Source organism: Gopherus flavomarginatus, chromosome 9 (genome assembly GCF_025201925.1).
Source record: "Gopherus flavomarginatus isolate rGopFla2 chromosome 9, rGopFla2.mat.asm, whole genome shotgun sequence".
Taxonomy (NCBI): domain Eukaryota; kingdom Metazoa; phylum Chordata; order Testudines; family Testudinidae; genus Gopherus; species Gopherus flavomarginatus.
The window spans coordinates 77529613-77544916 of NC_066625.1; the positions used below are offsets into that span (position 1 = coordinate 77529613).

Below are 15304 nucleotides of genomic sequence, written 5' to 3' on the forward strand. Positions count from 1 at the left end.
AAAGAACCAGTGGTCCTTCTTTTGACAGGGCAGACAGGGCCTCACTTGCTACAAAATGGTTGCTCCCATTTGACATCTGCCCAGCGGCCTATGGGAAATGAGTTGGTGATCTCTGCCCACTATTTCGTAGGCAGATGCCCAAATCTCAAATGCTAGCATTAAGCAGCCCCTTTGTCTTCTCTGCTGATCACATCCGCAGGGATCAGCTGGATCTGCCGCTCTCTCTCCCAGCTGGGAGTGTTGACTCCAGGTCAGAGGAAAGGGATGTTGCTGGAGAGATATGAGAAAACTTGCTCTGCAGATGCCCGTATCACACAAACCAGTGAATAAACAGAGCAATTCAGAGTCCACAGCTTGGAATAACTCAATAAAAACAACATTTCAAACCTTCAGGTTTTGTTAACCAGAATTTAAAAGGAGGCTCTGCCTCCCCACATGCGTTTTCTTTCTGTGCAGATTACAATCATTTTCTTTTAGAAAATACAAAAATTCTGCAAGATGCTTTTCTTCCCAGTTCCCAAGAAAGTAAGAGATGAACTGCTATGCTTCAGAAGGCAGATGGCTGCCTTCTGACCTGCCTTTGATTCCCACCTCCCAGTCTATTTAGGGTAATCAGAATTATTGCTTCCTGTCTTACATAGCAGCAGCAAACATCAGATGGCCCAGTTTCAAAAGACTAGCCGGGGAGGTTTGGCTGGCTGGTGTGTGTGTGTGTGTGTGGGTGTGTGTGTGTGTGTGAGAGAGAGAGAGAGAGAGGATCTGGCCTCCAGATCTAAGTTCAACATATTCCTCTAACAAGTATGTTCATTGACTCACCTCTCCTTGCTCACCCAGAGATGTCCTGTCTCTTCCCATTGCATCCCACTCCATGAACTTTCAGTCATGTCTGATTAAAGAAGAGAGAATTCATCTCAATTAGAAAGATGTCCCCCCACACACGGACGGACGGGTGTCAAGTAATTACTGAATGTCACCCCCAGAGAAATGGGACTACACACAAAGACACATTTCTATTATATATACCTACATGTGCACACACATAATTGTGTGTATGTTATGTACTTACATGCATGCTTCATAGCACACCTCATGCAAAGGCTTTTGGATACCGGTCCCTAGTTGAAACACATGCAGCCATGTAAAAGACAGTAAGACACTATCATTTTCACTAAGAAGGAAATAAAGCAAAGTGGATCTGTGTAGCCAGAGCCCAGAAAACAACACTGTCTCTTTAATTTTCTCTCTGGCTAGCTCATCCTTTGCACAAATCCTTTTCTCCCCATGGCTTCTTCCAGCCTGGTGGGCAAAGTGGGAAAACATCATTAGGGAGGAAAAATAATTTAGTTTGTTAATCAGTATCCAATGGTGGGAAACTAGAGGCAGAGAGCAGGGCTGGCAGTTGGAGCTCAGGAAAGGCCAGCACAAAGCCACCATTCATGACGCGCGGGGCTGGGGTTCTCATTGAATTAAACAGACACAAAGAGCAGAGGCATTTCATGCTCTCTCCACAAGAATTATCATATCTTCCTGGTGCTAAGAAACCTCCAGCATGAGAGAGAGAGAAAATGAGGCAGGCTGGCTAGAAAGATGGTACAAGGTACAAAAGACTTTGTTCTGGGGTTGGATTTATGGATGGGGTGCAGCAGAGGCCTTTGCTGGGGGTGACTGGTCTTTGCGCACTGGATTTAATAAGACTCGGCTAATGTGAAACAGGGGGCCCAGTGTACCACGTAGCAGGGAAACTCTGCTCTGAAAACAAGCAGCATAACTTTGCATTTCACGGATGTGGAAGAGTTCTGAGGCCAGCAGAAAATGTGTCCTCTGTGTGTGTGTGTGTGCATGCGTGCGTGCGCACGCGCACTCGCGCACATGTCCACATGTTTTGGGGGCAAAGAAAGGGGAGGGTGCAGAAAAAAGATGAGGCAACATAGTTCAGTCATGAAAGTTAATTAACTAATGTGCAAACCCCGGCTGCCTCTGCTTCCTGCCCTGCAAGTGTCCCCACCAAGCTGCGCTGTCTGCGGACTGTGACTGCAAATAGCAGGAGCAGATTAAGACAGGTTCCTTGGGATCCAGGCCTGGCAGTGTGAAGGGGCCTGACACAGCAGTGAGAAACCAAGAGTCCATGCATAAGGGATGAGAATGGAAGATCAAGGATATGGTTCAGGGAGGAGTTCAGGGTATGGGCTGGGAGGAAATCTCTATCCAGAAGTGTGCAAGGAAGGGGTGTATATTTATTGCAAGCCCAGATGTTTTGTTGGGGCTCAGCCCTGTCTAGTTTTAATCAGCTTCCAGTGGGCTGTGCCAGTTGTACTGAGAACCAGGAAGCCTAGGCTTTTTTACACAGTAAGCTCTCTGGGGCAGGAGCTGTCATTCCCTAGATGTTTGCACAGTCCCTCGCAGGGTGGAGGCCTGACCTAGTCGGCCTCTAGGTGCTATCACAATAAAAATGTTCAATAATAACAGTTCAATAACTGAGAACCGTGAGCCAGGCAAGTGTTTTCCTCATGCCAACACTGTCCACTGGGCTGGCGACACCACACTGAGCCCTCATTCCCATGCCCTGCTTATAAAACAATACCACAGCATCAGTGCTCTTGGGGGGTTGTTACTGCAGCACATAGCAGTGTTTGATGCAAGAGGGTTATACCCTATCCCCTGCAGGCTGCAAGAAGCTGCTGGGTTTCAGATACCTTTGCGCCAGGGATAACGTCTCTCTGGAAGGCCCTCAAACACTGTGATGCTGGGGATCATATAAGCATCTAGAAAACAGGGAACGAGCAAAAAGAAGAAACAAGCAGATGCATTGGTGTCCCTGGAACCATCCAATCTAGACGTGCTCTGTTGACCAGAAATGAATGTTTGCCATACATTGCTCATGGATAGGAGACTGTTTATGCCCTTATACAGTACCCATCACCATGGTAGCTGATCTTGCAATAGTACCAAGCCCACTCCCCCCAGCAGTCGGAGGTCACTTTTGCTGTGGGTGGGCTTATGAAGCATAGGATCAGTACAGAAACTACTGAGAGTGTGAGGATGGGGAGAAGAAAGAAGTGATACCTAAAGAACACTGTATGAACCCAAGGGGAGGGGAGGAATGACTTGGGAAATAAATGATGCCTTCACTTATTCACTAATGGATTAATCTGTGTGAAGAGAAACAAACTGAAAACAAAGGGATCTAAGCTTAGGGGAAAAGCTGGGTTGGAGATCTTGGTGCACATGTAGGTAAAAGTTGAAAAGGAAGCATTAATTAGCGGTGGGTCCATCACGTTCCATTAATAGCTTGTCACGGTTTCCTTGATGCTGCTGAAGGCAGGAAAGTTAGTATGTGTGATGCTTACCTGTCTCTATCTGATTAACAGAAGGCAGGGTGAGAACAGACGTTTTCTGCCTGCATCACAGAGACAGGTTCCTTTTGCTCAGTCTAATTATTGGATTGACTTTTGTGGAGGTAGGGAGGGGGGAGATATTTAAAACATGCACAACATGTATACACATACACCACGGACACACAAACATTCTGTACACACATACCATGAAGCACTGATGTTAGGGTTTTAGAAATCTCTTGGGGGAAAATATGGTTTCAACATACCACAGATATTTTTACCAACACCAAATCACTGCAGGCCACAGAAAACTCTTTTGGCTCAGAAAAGCACATGCAGAACTGTTTTAGTTTTTTTTAATTGTCCAATGAGTAACAGAAATATCAGCTACTTCCATGCACATTAACAAAAACAAAAACTAAAGACATAAAAAAAAATTGCTCAACCAGAGTCCAGTTTGATGCAAGAGGGGGGATAATCTGATTATCTGTTCACTGGCATCAGAACCCAAATTATGGAATCTCCCCATAAAGAAAGATAGAAAAAGGCCATTCCAAGCACAGATAAATCTGCATTGCATCTAATCATTTCCAAAGTAAAATATGGGCCATTTTTCTAGCAGTTAAAAAAGATTAGCTCTCCTGCTTAATATACAAAGGCCTCCCTTCTCCTCTCAACACGTGGAACAGCCTCCATTAGCAACAGTGGAAAGAACAAGCATGCAAATCAAGGAAAGAATGCAAGGGCAGCAAATATTTGGGAGTGTGCAATGTGTATCTGCATGGCATAATTACAGGGGTGTGTGTGTGTGTGTGCCTGTGCCTGTGTGCATGCACACAGCACAAACATCCCCATGGGCATCTATTTTTTTTCTTGAGTGTGGACTTTCAATAAACAAGCTGAAGATTCCTCAATACAGGTGCCAAAATGTCCATCTGAAACAAGAACTGTGCAGAACTGAAGGCCAAGAAAACATTAAGGTTGTTTCTCTGGGAACAAAGAAATGTCCCCTTCAGCATGCCTATGTCTTCCTGCTTTTTGGCTAAGATCAAGTGTAGCATCAGTTTAAATTTGGGATATTTACTGAGAGGCAACCTATCCTAAATCTCAATTACTGACGGACAATCTATACTCGTTGCTATATTTGCTTTCCACAACCTACTCTTAGTATAACCTTTTATGTGTGATGTACCCGAATATTTGTATGTTAATATTTTAACTGTATCGTTACTAACCTTAGTTTGGGATATTGCAGATTAACTATATGCATTTTAAGAATTTTTAACCAAACTTTGTACTTGTGGATAATGTAAGCATTATACCCAGATGTGTAGATACTCTTTCCTTAACACATGTATGAGGTAATCTTAACATTAGCTTTAATTAAAAAAATTAAACCTGTTCTTATCAGTTTATTCTCCCCATTTGGACAATTGCGGTTTGTATTTTTTTCATTTCATTATTCTTTTTTTATGTATGTGAACCAACATGCCTCAGGTATTTGTAAAATGTATTCCGCAATTTTTGTGTTTTATAATTGTAAATATTTTCTAATGCAAGTTTTAATCAATGTACTACTAAATAATCTAGCAAGTCGTTTTCCATCTCTACCTTCTACGTTCCTATATTTGCTGCTACCTGACAATGTAGATTATATTCCATACAAAAATACTGCATTAAAAGAACATTTTTAGATTGCAAAATCAAGCACTCGAAAGCTAGGAAATGCAAGATTTAAGACGGCTCAAGCAACCTTAATTCAGCCTCCTTGTGCGTCCATCCTTGGCTCTGAACCAGGCTTGTGATCATGTAATTAAAGACTGGATCATAATGCATATGCACAACAAGGCCGAATTAAGATTACATGGACAATCTTAGACCTGGCATTTCCTAACTTTAATGCTTGATTTTGCAACCTAAATAATGTGTATTATATCTATCGATATCTATATATATCATTTCCTAGTTTTAAAAGAGAGTTAAAACAAATTGTACGCTGTGCAATTGTAACAACCCTGCTCCTCCTCCCCCACATCCTACATTGCAAGCAGAATTTCAAACCTGAAACTTCAGCACAGAATTCCACTACTTGAACTATGGGATTACCATTAGCTGACAGCAGGAGAAGGCTGATATCCCGGGGAATGTGCATGCAGGGGGGAAGAGAAACTGGCCACAGGGTCCATATGCTGAGGAGCGGGGGAAGGGGAGGAAGTAGCCAAAATCAACTCTCACAGTTCCCTCACCTGCTACAGCTCTTCCAGGAGCTCCCAGGCATTCCCAGCGCAGTGTCTGATAATGATATTGCATTGTTGGAGGTGTTTGGAATGTTTGTGGTTAGTTATTATTTTGGCAGGATGTCAAATTTTTCCTGAGGTTCACAAGCAACAGAAGGGTGATTTGTAAAGCTTTGTAACTCAGCTAAACCTGAATGGAATTTCACGGGACAAAGGAAAGGCATTTTTCTAGCCCCAGAGCTTCCCTCTACTGAATTTCAAGGGCCTGCACAAACAATGGTAGTGTCAGAGTATCTCCAAAAAAAAAGGTTACAAGACTCTTATTATAAAAAGGTGTTAAGCAACCCACATATAGTGGTCACTACCTGCTCTTCTACAATAAATGATAAGAATAAATTGCTTTATTAGGCAATTAATGCAGTATCTAAGCTCAGTGCTAACTACACTTCTCTCCCATATTCTGAACATAAGAAAAAAACTGTAATCTGTTAATTATAACAGGGATGTGGAGTGTAAAGAGACCCTTGATAAGTAATTCCTTTATTTCTCATTTCCTACAGGCTGCATTCTGCATTTCTGTCAAGGTGTCCAAAAATGTGTCCTAAAGGGGATAGGGTCAAGAAATTGTGCTCCCATAAATTGTCCATGCTTCCAGGCCATGCTTTGCAGCTCCACAATGAAGCAACTTTTACTGATACAGGAGAGAAAAAGGTCACTGTCCTATTGGACACAATTCCACCAAAATTCAACATAGAAAAGAAAAGAATTCAGAATTATTGGGTCCAGTTCTGTTTTTACACCAGTTATACAGCAGTGTAATTCTGGTCCCGCCTGATTTGCACTCATTGTATCATCAAGATATCTTGTGTGGAAAAATACATAAATGAATAAATAAACAAAGATACAGTTGTACTAATCACGTAATGCCTTTCCTCACAGCCGGTGGAGGCAGCACATCTGGGAGTTAAGCTTTTAAAGCCTGTGGTCAGATACTGACTCAGCCCAAAGCATGTGGGCTTCTGTGTCATTACTTGGGTTCACCTACTAAGCCATCTTGTTCCACTCATCCCCACCCTGTACCCCCCACCATTCCCCTGAAGAGCAGGGATCTGGCGTGGGAAAGACATCTTTGGGCTTTTCACAAATCCAGTATCCCCTTGAACCAAAACCAATTAGCCTGGCCCAAGGTCCTGCCATTGAAGGACTGTCCCTGCTTTTCAAACCCCTGCAGTCTCAATTGCTCTAAGAAGCCTGGATGTGAATGAGCAGAGCCCACTTAAAGTGGTGCTTAAGCCAGGACCAGGGTGAAGGGAAAGAGAAAATCTCTATAGGAACAGCAATCCGGGTTTCTAAGAGACAACTGACCAAGATTGTGTTCAAATCTTTTTTTTTCCCCCCTTGAGTTTTGAGACAGACGGCCCTAACAAAACCTGAGCCAGTGAATAAACACAGCCAGCAACACCTGGAATTGTGATTCCTCTTAAAGAGACCTAGAGCCAGATCCTCAGCTGTTGTAAACTGCTCTAGCTTCATTGAAGTCAATGGCGCTATGCAGATTTACACCACTCCAGAATCTGGTCCATAAATGCAAATTAGGGTCACAGGCCCAGCTACAGGTAACTTTGTGCTAAACAGTTCAAATAAACCATTCTGCTGCCTAGATCCTTGGACAGCAAATACTCTCAAGGTAATTTGGCTCAGAAAAGCATAGAAGAGAAGATAAGGACAACAAAGACCCAAAGCCACAAACAAGCCTGAAAACAGTGACTCCCTTAAGCCACATGGTACAGCGAGAGCCAGGAAGGCAGCCATCTTACATACACTACATCTTACATACATACTACACCTGCAGGGACCTCTTGGAGGTTCAGGACAATAAAATGCACATTTTACAGGAATTTGTGAGGCCCCCAGAAGATGAAAATAGGGTATTTGGGGCCCAATCTCTACTCATCCCCCACTTATGAATGTGCTGAGCTGTGCATACGTACCATCACTTGGTGCAAACACGTGAGCTCACACTTTAATCATTCTCGCACCTGCATGCTTACAACCTGCATCCACAGAGGCATTGTTCCCGGGGGGGATTTAGAGAGGCAAATTCTAACATGTGCACACACAAAGGTGTATTTGCACTTCTGGAGGCCAGAGGCTGATGACTTACCCCATTATGTCAAACAATGCCTCATCACTCGAGCATTTAAAACTAGATTGGATGAATTACTGGAAAAATGCAAGATAGAGAACACTCCTGCACTGGCCACCATCAGGTGGGTGGGGGGACCCAATAGATCTTTTTCATCTCTAGCGTCTATGATTTTATGGACAAAGCTAGACAAGAAAGGTAATAGTATAGAGGGCAAACTAGGTCACCTGGCATCATGACCTCAGGAAGGGGACAAATACAAGTAAAACAAATCATGGGCACTGCTAACAATCTTGATTCCCAACAGATTTTGGACCAAAGCTTACGGCTTGTTTAAACAGCAGGAAGCAAACAGTCTCCGATCCACCCTGGGGGACCTCTGTGTTTTGGCTAGTCCTACAGTCTGATGCAAGCCTTGATCTAGACTGAATGGCGGATTGAAAGATTAGAACATCAGGAAGTAAGAAAAGAGATTGGGACCAGAGTGTGGCAGTGCAAGCACTCCCGCCAGGGGTGAAGGTGTGAGTGATGGTTCACTCTCCTTTCCTCCAATACACTTTTTTTTCAGATCATTCTTTCCTCATGTTTTCAGCTAGTATATGCCTCCCCGCCTTTACCTGCCCACTCCCAGCACTGCCTGAAGGACAAAGACATAGAAGCCTTGGCTATAGCTTTATGGAAAATCTCATATCCAAATTGCCTGTGATGAATATTGAAGAAGATCTACCAGGTGTGGAAAGGAACTAAAGAATCCCACAGAGAAGAGAAAGCAAAGGGGAAATCAAAGTAAATGCCCAGCCTATTATCTTGTTCTGATCTATTCTTTTCAGCTTCCTATATCACTTCCATCACTGTGGAATCTGATCACTCTGTCTGCATCTGCCCCATATAGGATAAGGATAAGGAGCACTCACAAACTTTAAAAGACTAGGACATGCCCTTACATGTAGGTTTTAGCCCAGATGTGCCACACACAATTTCACTGAAGCCAACAAGAATTTGGGGAAAATAAGAGCTGAGGACTGGACCTTAAATGGACTTTTGTGGGCCTGGGGCTTCTCACAATCATGTTGCACCTTGCCAAAATCTGTGTCCTGATCGAGGACAGATCATACAAGATGCTGACGCAGGCATCTCATTCTAGGAAAAGTTGCAAGAAGAGATGCAGTGAATACAACTGACCCTACAGTTGAATGGTAACCCTGTGATGGGGATGTCGCTTCTGTCAATTGTGCAAACAGCCAACAATAGCTGCAGAGGGAGAGGACAGTGAAGAGCTAGAGGACTTTGAGCATTGTTTCTTTCTTCTCCAAATGGACTATTATTCGATCTGTGGACAGATTTTGACACATAGCAGTGCAGAGAAAAGCCTCTCCTTTTATTTTCCTTTGGGAAATGACAAATTAACAAAAGATTTGTAAAATCTGTCCCACAAGGCATGACAATTGGGAGCTAAATGGTGAAGTGTTTAGCCCCTTTGTCCAGATTTGCATCTCCAATTTTGCATGTGAAACTGACCACATCTATCCACTTGGGCAGGCATCTGTTACGGGTATGCAAACAAACACTTGCATGCAAAAAACAGGGAGCTGAGCATCCACCCACTTGATCAAAATGTGTACAGAATAGGCCTAGCTTCAATTTTCCATGTGCATCTGCCAAGCTGCATGCCCAAATTCAGAGTCCGATTGAAAATGGCTCCAAATATTAGATTTGGACAAGAGCCTTATGAATCTAGGAATTTTTAAAACTGGCCAGATATCAATATGAAAATACTTTACGTGCATCAAATTCTTTCTACGAGTTTGACATGTGGATACCAATTTCTCCACTCTATTTTTTTATTTAGTAAATTACATATTTGATTTTGTGTGTGTGTCTACACACACACACACACACACACACACACAGTTCATCTCTTTAAACTGCCACCTTCATCCAATTATAGAAGTTAGAGGTGGAAGAGATCAGCTAGCTAATCTCCCTGGCAGTGCAGAATTGTTCCCAACAGAATACATATTCTCCAGCTCAGCTGGTCGAATAATTCCTTGTGAATAATATTTGTTGTGAATTTGGCATTTTCCAGCAAATGAATAAAGTATTTGTTAGCAGTGCAGTTCTGTTCTCCATTGCTTTGTTCAGTCCTGTTTTAAAGCATCTCATATTATGCAGTTTCCATAAGGATCGATTTTATTATTTAAAAAAGTGCTGTTGCACATTAGCATGGACTCAGCACTGGAAAATTATTTCTTAATAATAAAATAAAGGAAGGAGGGAAACTGCTAAATTATATTCTCCCTACCTCCACTCTCTTCTAGATTTTCTGGGATTGCATCAAGAACTCATATTTCAGATGGTTTGGAGAGAAGAAAGTTGGACTCTTAATGACACCTTTTTTTGCTGTGTTTGAAATGAATGATTCATCCTGATCTTGCCCAGACTTTGTGCCACAGTTGAGTTCCATTTCTAGAAAATCCATTTCTTTAATTCTGGCACTGCGTGTGGGACCCAGCAAATCATGGAATTACTGCTGTAACTTCGGATTAGTAACGCTTTCTAAATGATAGTCTAATTCCAGGCCTTCATGCTTTTCAGCATTCAAACTCACACAGCCTTTTCCCTGGGAGGCCTCCTATGGAATTAGTGCAGGCGTCTTCTTCTTCCTCTGCCCTTTTTAATTTCTCCAACGATTTCTCATTAGAATATAAAATAATGAGAACTCCTCAAAACTTTTTTCTTGCTGTATAGTCACAGATTTACTCTAGATCCTCCTCCCTTTATTACTAATTATTATTATGACTCCAGTTTTTTTCATCCTCAGTTGCAAAATTGGGGAGCACATTGCTATATCTTGGGAAATATGTAGATTCTGCCACAAATGTAAGGTGGAATGGAAGTTCGAAAAGGTCACAACAAAAAATCGCCAGGGTTTCCCAACTCTCCTGGTCCTTTTCAGCCTGTTGATGTAAACTAAACGCTTGCACCAGCAAAGCCCTTTTCTCATGGGACTTTGGCATTGCATGAGTTTGCCCACACCCACCAGCACACTATAAAGAAGATTTGGGTTGGAAGAACTTTCAATGGCGAGGCGGGCACTGTCTAAGAAATAATGAAGAGTTCTTGCTCCCAGAGTGATCTACTTACTTAATATTCAGGAAAAGAGTTTTAAACTCAATGGAGAGGTTCTAGTGTAGCCAGACGCAGCAAACAACGCCTATCGCAGAGTTAAAGCCAACAGTTCACACTGAACTGCCCGCAGCAGAGTGCAAAGCCCACGTTGCCCAGACAGGCAGAGCATTATATGATCAAGAAAGGAACAGGGGATGGAGGCAGGGAGGGCAGGGAAAGGAAGTTTGAAGAGGAGGGAAGGCCCCACAAAAGCTAATAAACACATTGGGCAAAAGGGCCACAGTCCTTACTCAAGCCAAACTGCTATTGAAATCAATGGGAGAGTTTGCATTGGACAAGAAACAGATAAAGGCCACATGATGGGGCACCAAACCAAAGACCCCAGAGAAAGAGAAGACAAGAACAGCCCATTGCATGCTGAGCCCTAATGCCCTCTAGGGACCTGGTAACATGCTATGCCTTCCCAAGAGCAAAAAAAAAAAATAAATAAAAATAAACACAATCAGGCTGCAAAATTGGGAAGGGAACAAAAAGACAAGGATTGCTCTTGTAAATCTTATTGTAGCTCTCAGTGTTGGGTGCCTTCAGAGAGTTCCCAGCAGCGTGGGTAAGATCTCCAGAGTAGCACAGGTAAGGATAGCAGTAAGGAGATTCTAGGATGAGATACAGAGCTGTGGAGTGCCTGGGACCTGTGCACAGTGGATTGCTAATTGTTCATACTCACACACAGCTACGTTCAAAATACACCACACTGGAACTGTGCGATGAAGAACTCTGTGTATCCTAAGAGAAACAGCCCTGTCTGGGCGGCGGGGAGGGTGCCTGCTTACAGCTACCGCCGGCCATCTCTTTCCAGCTCCCAGGCAAGCCCCAGAGAGAGTAGGGTGCACTGGCTAGGTGGCTGGCCTTGATCTGAAGCAGCAAGAATGTTCGAAGTCCACCTGCTGCTCAGGAAAAGGAATCCAACCGAAGCCTTCTCCCCTTTAAAAGAAATGCAACGCCACCCTCGCCCCAAATGGAAGTCCCCCCACTCCCTGCCTGTCCGGGCTGAGCATCCAAAGGCACCCGGGGAAATGGGTTAAATGTTTCAGCGGAGCCCCTCAGCCTGGCACCCTCCCCCTTCATTCCTGCTCCCTGGTTGGGGTTCGCTTCAGCCAAATAAGGCTGAGAAGCTGGGTTGCCTCAAACTGGCTGCCAAAATGTGCCAGAAGAGACTTAGCAGCGTGCACGGGGCTTTGTGTTACCATGGGAACGGAATGCAGATTTCCCAATTGCTTTTTCATTTGCTAGACGGTGTCATATATATTATGTTTCAACTTCTAGGGTTTGCGGTGGGGGTAAGGGATCCGTTCTTAATGTTAACCATTCAGGCGGCGTGGAGAGAGAAAGTGCCAACAGTTAAAGCAGGTAGTTTGTATGCAGGCAGAGTCTCAATGTTAAGGCCTGCCCCTAGGATCCAGCCCCCTTCCTATTGAGAATACACCCCCCCTTCATTTCTGCTCCAGTTCACTCTGCACAGAGACCCCCAACTACACACAAAAGCAGCTGCCAAGGCCCATGAAAAGTGATCAAATTATCAAGAACTTGACCTCTCGGAGGGGCAAAGCTTTGGGAGGCTTGAATCAAACCCAGACCAACAAAATCCGAATGCTAATACGCGCTTCGGGGTTTTGACTCGCCGAATAAATTTGATCAAGGGCCATTGTTAGAAGGAGTTGAGTCTAAGGCAGCCCGTCCCCGCCTCTCCTTTAGGCTGGCTCACACGAGAGCCGATTTACATCCCCTGATCCGGGAGCGAATTCCTGGGCACGTTTAACAGACTGGGGCGAAATGATGTATTGGGCGGTAAAAACATTGGCTTCGCAGCTCACCTTTCCTGACCGCTACCTGCCCCCTCGCATCCTGCTCCCTGGCTCCCCGCTGCCCTGGCTGGGGCAATACTCCCGTCATTCCGTTGCCTGGCAGAAAAAAGGCAAAACCTCCCATAGGGCGTTTCTGAGAGCGCCACAACAGAGACTGCAGAAACATACCTGGGTCTGGAAGGACTCCGGCGAATCCTTTGCAGAAGATCGGAGATGATCTGGGGTTAATCTTGTTCGGCTCCAGGGTCCGTGCTGCGTCTGGCTCCACGTCCCTCCTGGTCCATTGGCTTCTCAGCTCCAGGAAGGGATGGAAGTCATTTCTACTTTCGGTTATCTAGCTTTATGATGGCTTAATAACACTCATACAGCTAGATAACCAAAGACAGAAACAGCCCTCCTTCTCAAGGGCCGCCAGTGGCTGGAGAGCTCTCGGGCTGGTGAAGGACCCGGGACCGGCTGGGGCGTTCTTCTGTCTGCCACCAGAGGAGAGGGGGAGAGAGAAAGAGAGAGAAACCCATGAACGCAATTCATTCAATGGAAAGACAGGGGCATGCTCTGCTCTGCAGGCTCTCGCTGGGATGGGGCACCTCTGAAGCCCACCCATCGCTTCATGGAGGTGAGACACGCTAGGGGAACTAGCTGGTGTGCATGGCAGTCATGAACTGAGGTGCTGAGATGCCGGACAAGGAGAGAGCTTCTTTCTCACTCCCCGCAGACCAACTTCAACTCTTTTCTAATGTTAATCACCCCTCTGGGAAGTGACATCACCACGAGCAGAGCCAATGAGAGGCCTTGCATTCAAATCAGGGGTCCTTCCCGCTCTTTTTTTCCCCTCTCCCAACCATTATTTCAACAAAACTTTTGTAAACTGCACGTTCTCAGCCACATCAACAAATGTTTCCATCCTCCCTACCAAAGAGATTCTCAGCGTCTAGACCAGTGCATCTGTTCCAGACTGGGAGGTTAGGTCTCTCTGAAGGAAGTGGGGACAGTTGTAGGACAAACTACAATATCCCTGCACCAGTTTGGCACAGGGGATGGGGAAAGCTCAGGCTATCCCCCATCTCTCTAGCTACGGTCTGGATTTGGCCAACCTTGTCTATTAATGTATTTCATTGTGATGGGGGTGGCGGGTGGGACTCGAAGGAAGTGGAAATTTAGTGCGAAGGTCTCAACGTTACCTGTCAATTTGTCTTGGCTGGAGCCCTGGCAAAGCCGAGGGTACAAGGGAAAAGCAGCGACTGGCTCATTCACTGGTTCAGATGGAATAGGATGGGTTGTGGCTGCAGGGTTGTTGGTTTTTTTGTTTTTTTTTAAATGTGGGATCTAATCAAGCCATTCTTTTAAAATCTTGCCATTTCACCCAGAGCGCCGTTCTCTGTAGTGTGAGGGCGGGGATGATACTAGACATGGGACATTTTCAGCGGGGGGAAATAACACCACCCACGCACTGTACACGGGTACTCAAAACACTCAAACGTGCACGCGCTCCCCTCCCCCCCAAAAAGGACTGGGGATCAGACGGAGGAACTCAGCTTCACTTCGCTAAACACGAGCCCCACAGCCCAGTGTGAATCGCCTACCAGGACTAACTGGGACGCTGCTACACCACTTCTAATATAAATACCATCCGACAGCGAAAATGAATCTGAAGAGACGTCTTTACCAACATGCAGTTCTCTTTCTTCTCTGCTACTTCCCAGCAGCTCTGCTCTGTGTTCCGAATACAGGCTTTTAACGCGATATATATGTAGCGGCGTAGAACACACACGTGAGAAATACACGAGGTAAATGTGATTCTCTTGGGTCATCTGACCTAAACCCAACAACAAATACGTAACCTCCCTCCATTTCTAGCTCCCTTAGATCTGATGGGGAGGCAAAATGTGACCTTTCTGCAAAACCGAGAATATGTAAAAACGAGCAGATTACAGAGATAAAAACCACTGGCTAAGCACAAGCATCCAAATTCCCAGCAGTTCTATGCTGAGAGTTTCATTCCCCCCACCCCGCTTCACTTCAGAAATAAACTGGAAACTCAATCAGGTTAAAAGCTAAAAGATCATCTCTATCCGCTCACATTTAGAGATGCTGGAACAATGAGGGCTTGGCGCTGGGTTTGGACACTTCTCAATGAAATAATTCGGTGTCTTTAAGCACAACGTTTTGCAATACTCCGGTTATTTCTCTCTTTCTTGTGCAAGAGCCAATCTGATTTTCCCTCGTTCAAATGTCTAAAGGGAGCACAATTCTATGACCAGTTAATTCAGTCCGTATATAGGTATATAGTTTAAAGCCTTCTTTATTTATTCTCCCGTCTGTGGGCTCCTTCCCACAGCCCCGAAGAGCCCAAACGTTTTTAATCTTCCTGAGCAATGAAATCAGCAGCAACCCAAACCCCTCACACGATTTCTTTTTCTGTTGCTAGCCCGAGATTTTGACAGAAAGCTTTGAAGAGTCTCTTCACCTGGACGCGTATGGCAAAAGCCGGCACATTGGGACTGAAGAACAGAGATTTAGGGCTAGCATCTCCCTGGCTTTCTTTGTATGTTCTGTGCAACCCAGCCACTCACTCAGAGAAAAACTCTCCCAGTA

At 44.6% G+C, this 15304-nt stretch overlaps 1 long non-coding RNA gene across 1 annotated transcript in view; it reads right to left on the reverse strand.

Annotated features, from left to right (window-relative positions):
• The window catches only part of LOC127058630 (uncharacterized), a 52980-nt gene extending 39970 nt beyond the window's left edge, over nt 1-13010 (reverse strand). The window contains exons 1-2 of the long non-coding RNA XR_007776408.1: nt 12878-13010; nt 817-886 (exon numbers count right to left, since the gene is read on the reverse strand). This is a non-coding gene — a long non-coding RNA (uncharacterized LOC127058630). The remainder of the gene's footprint in view (nt 1-816; nt 887-12877) is intronic.
• Nucleotides 13011-15304: the final 2294 nt, after the last annotated feature.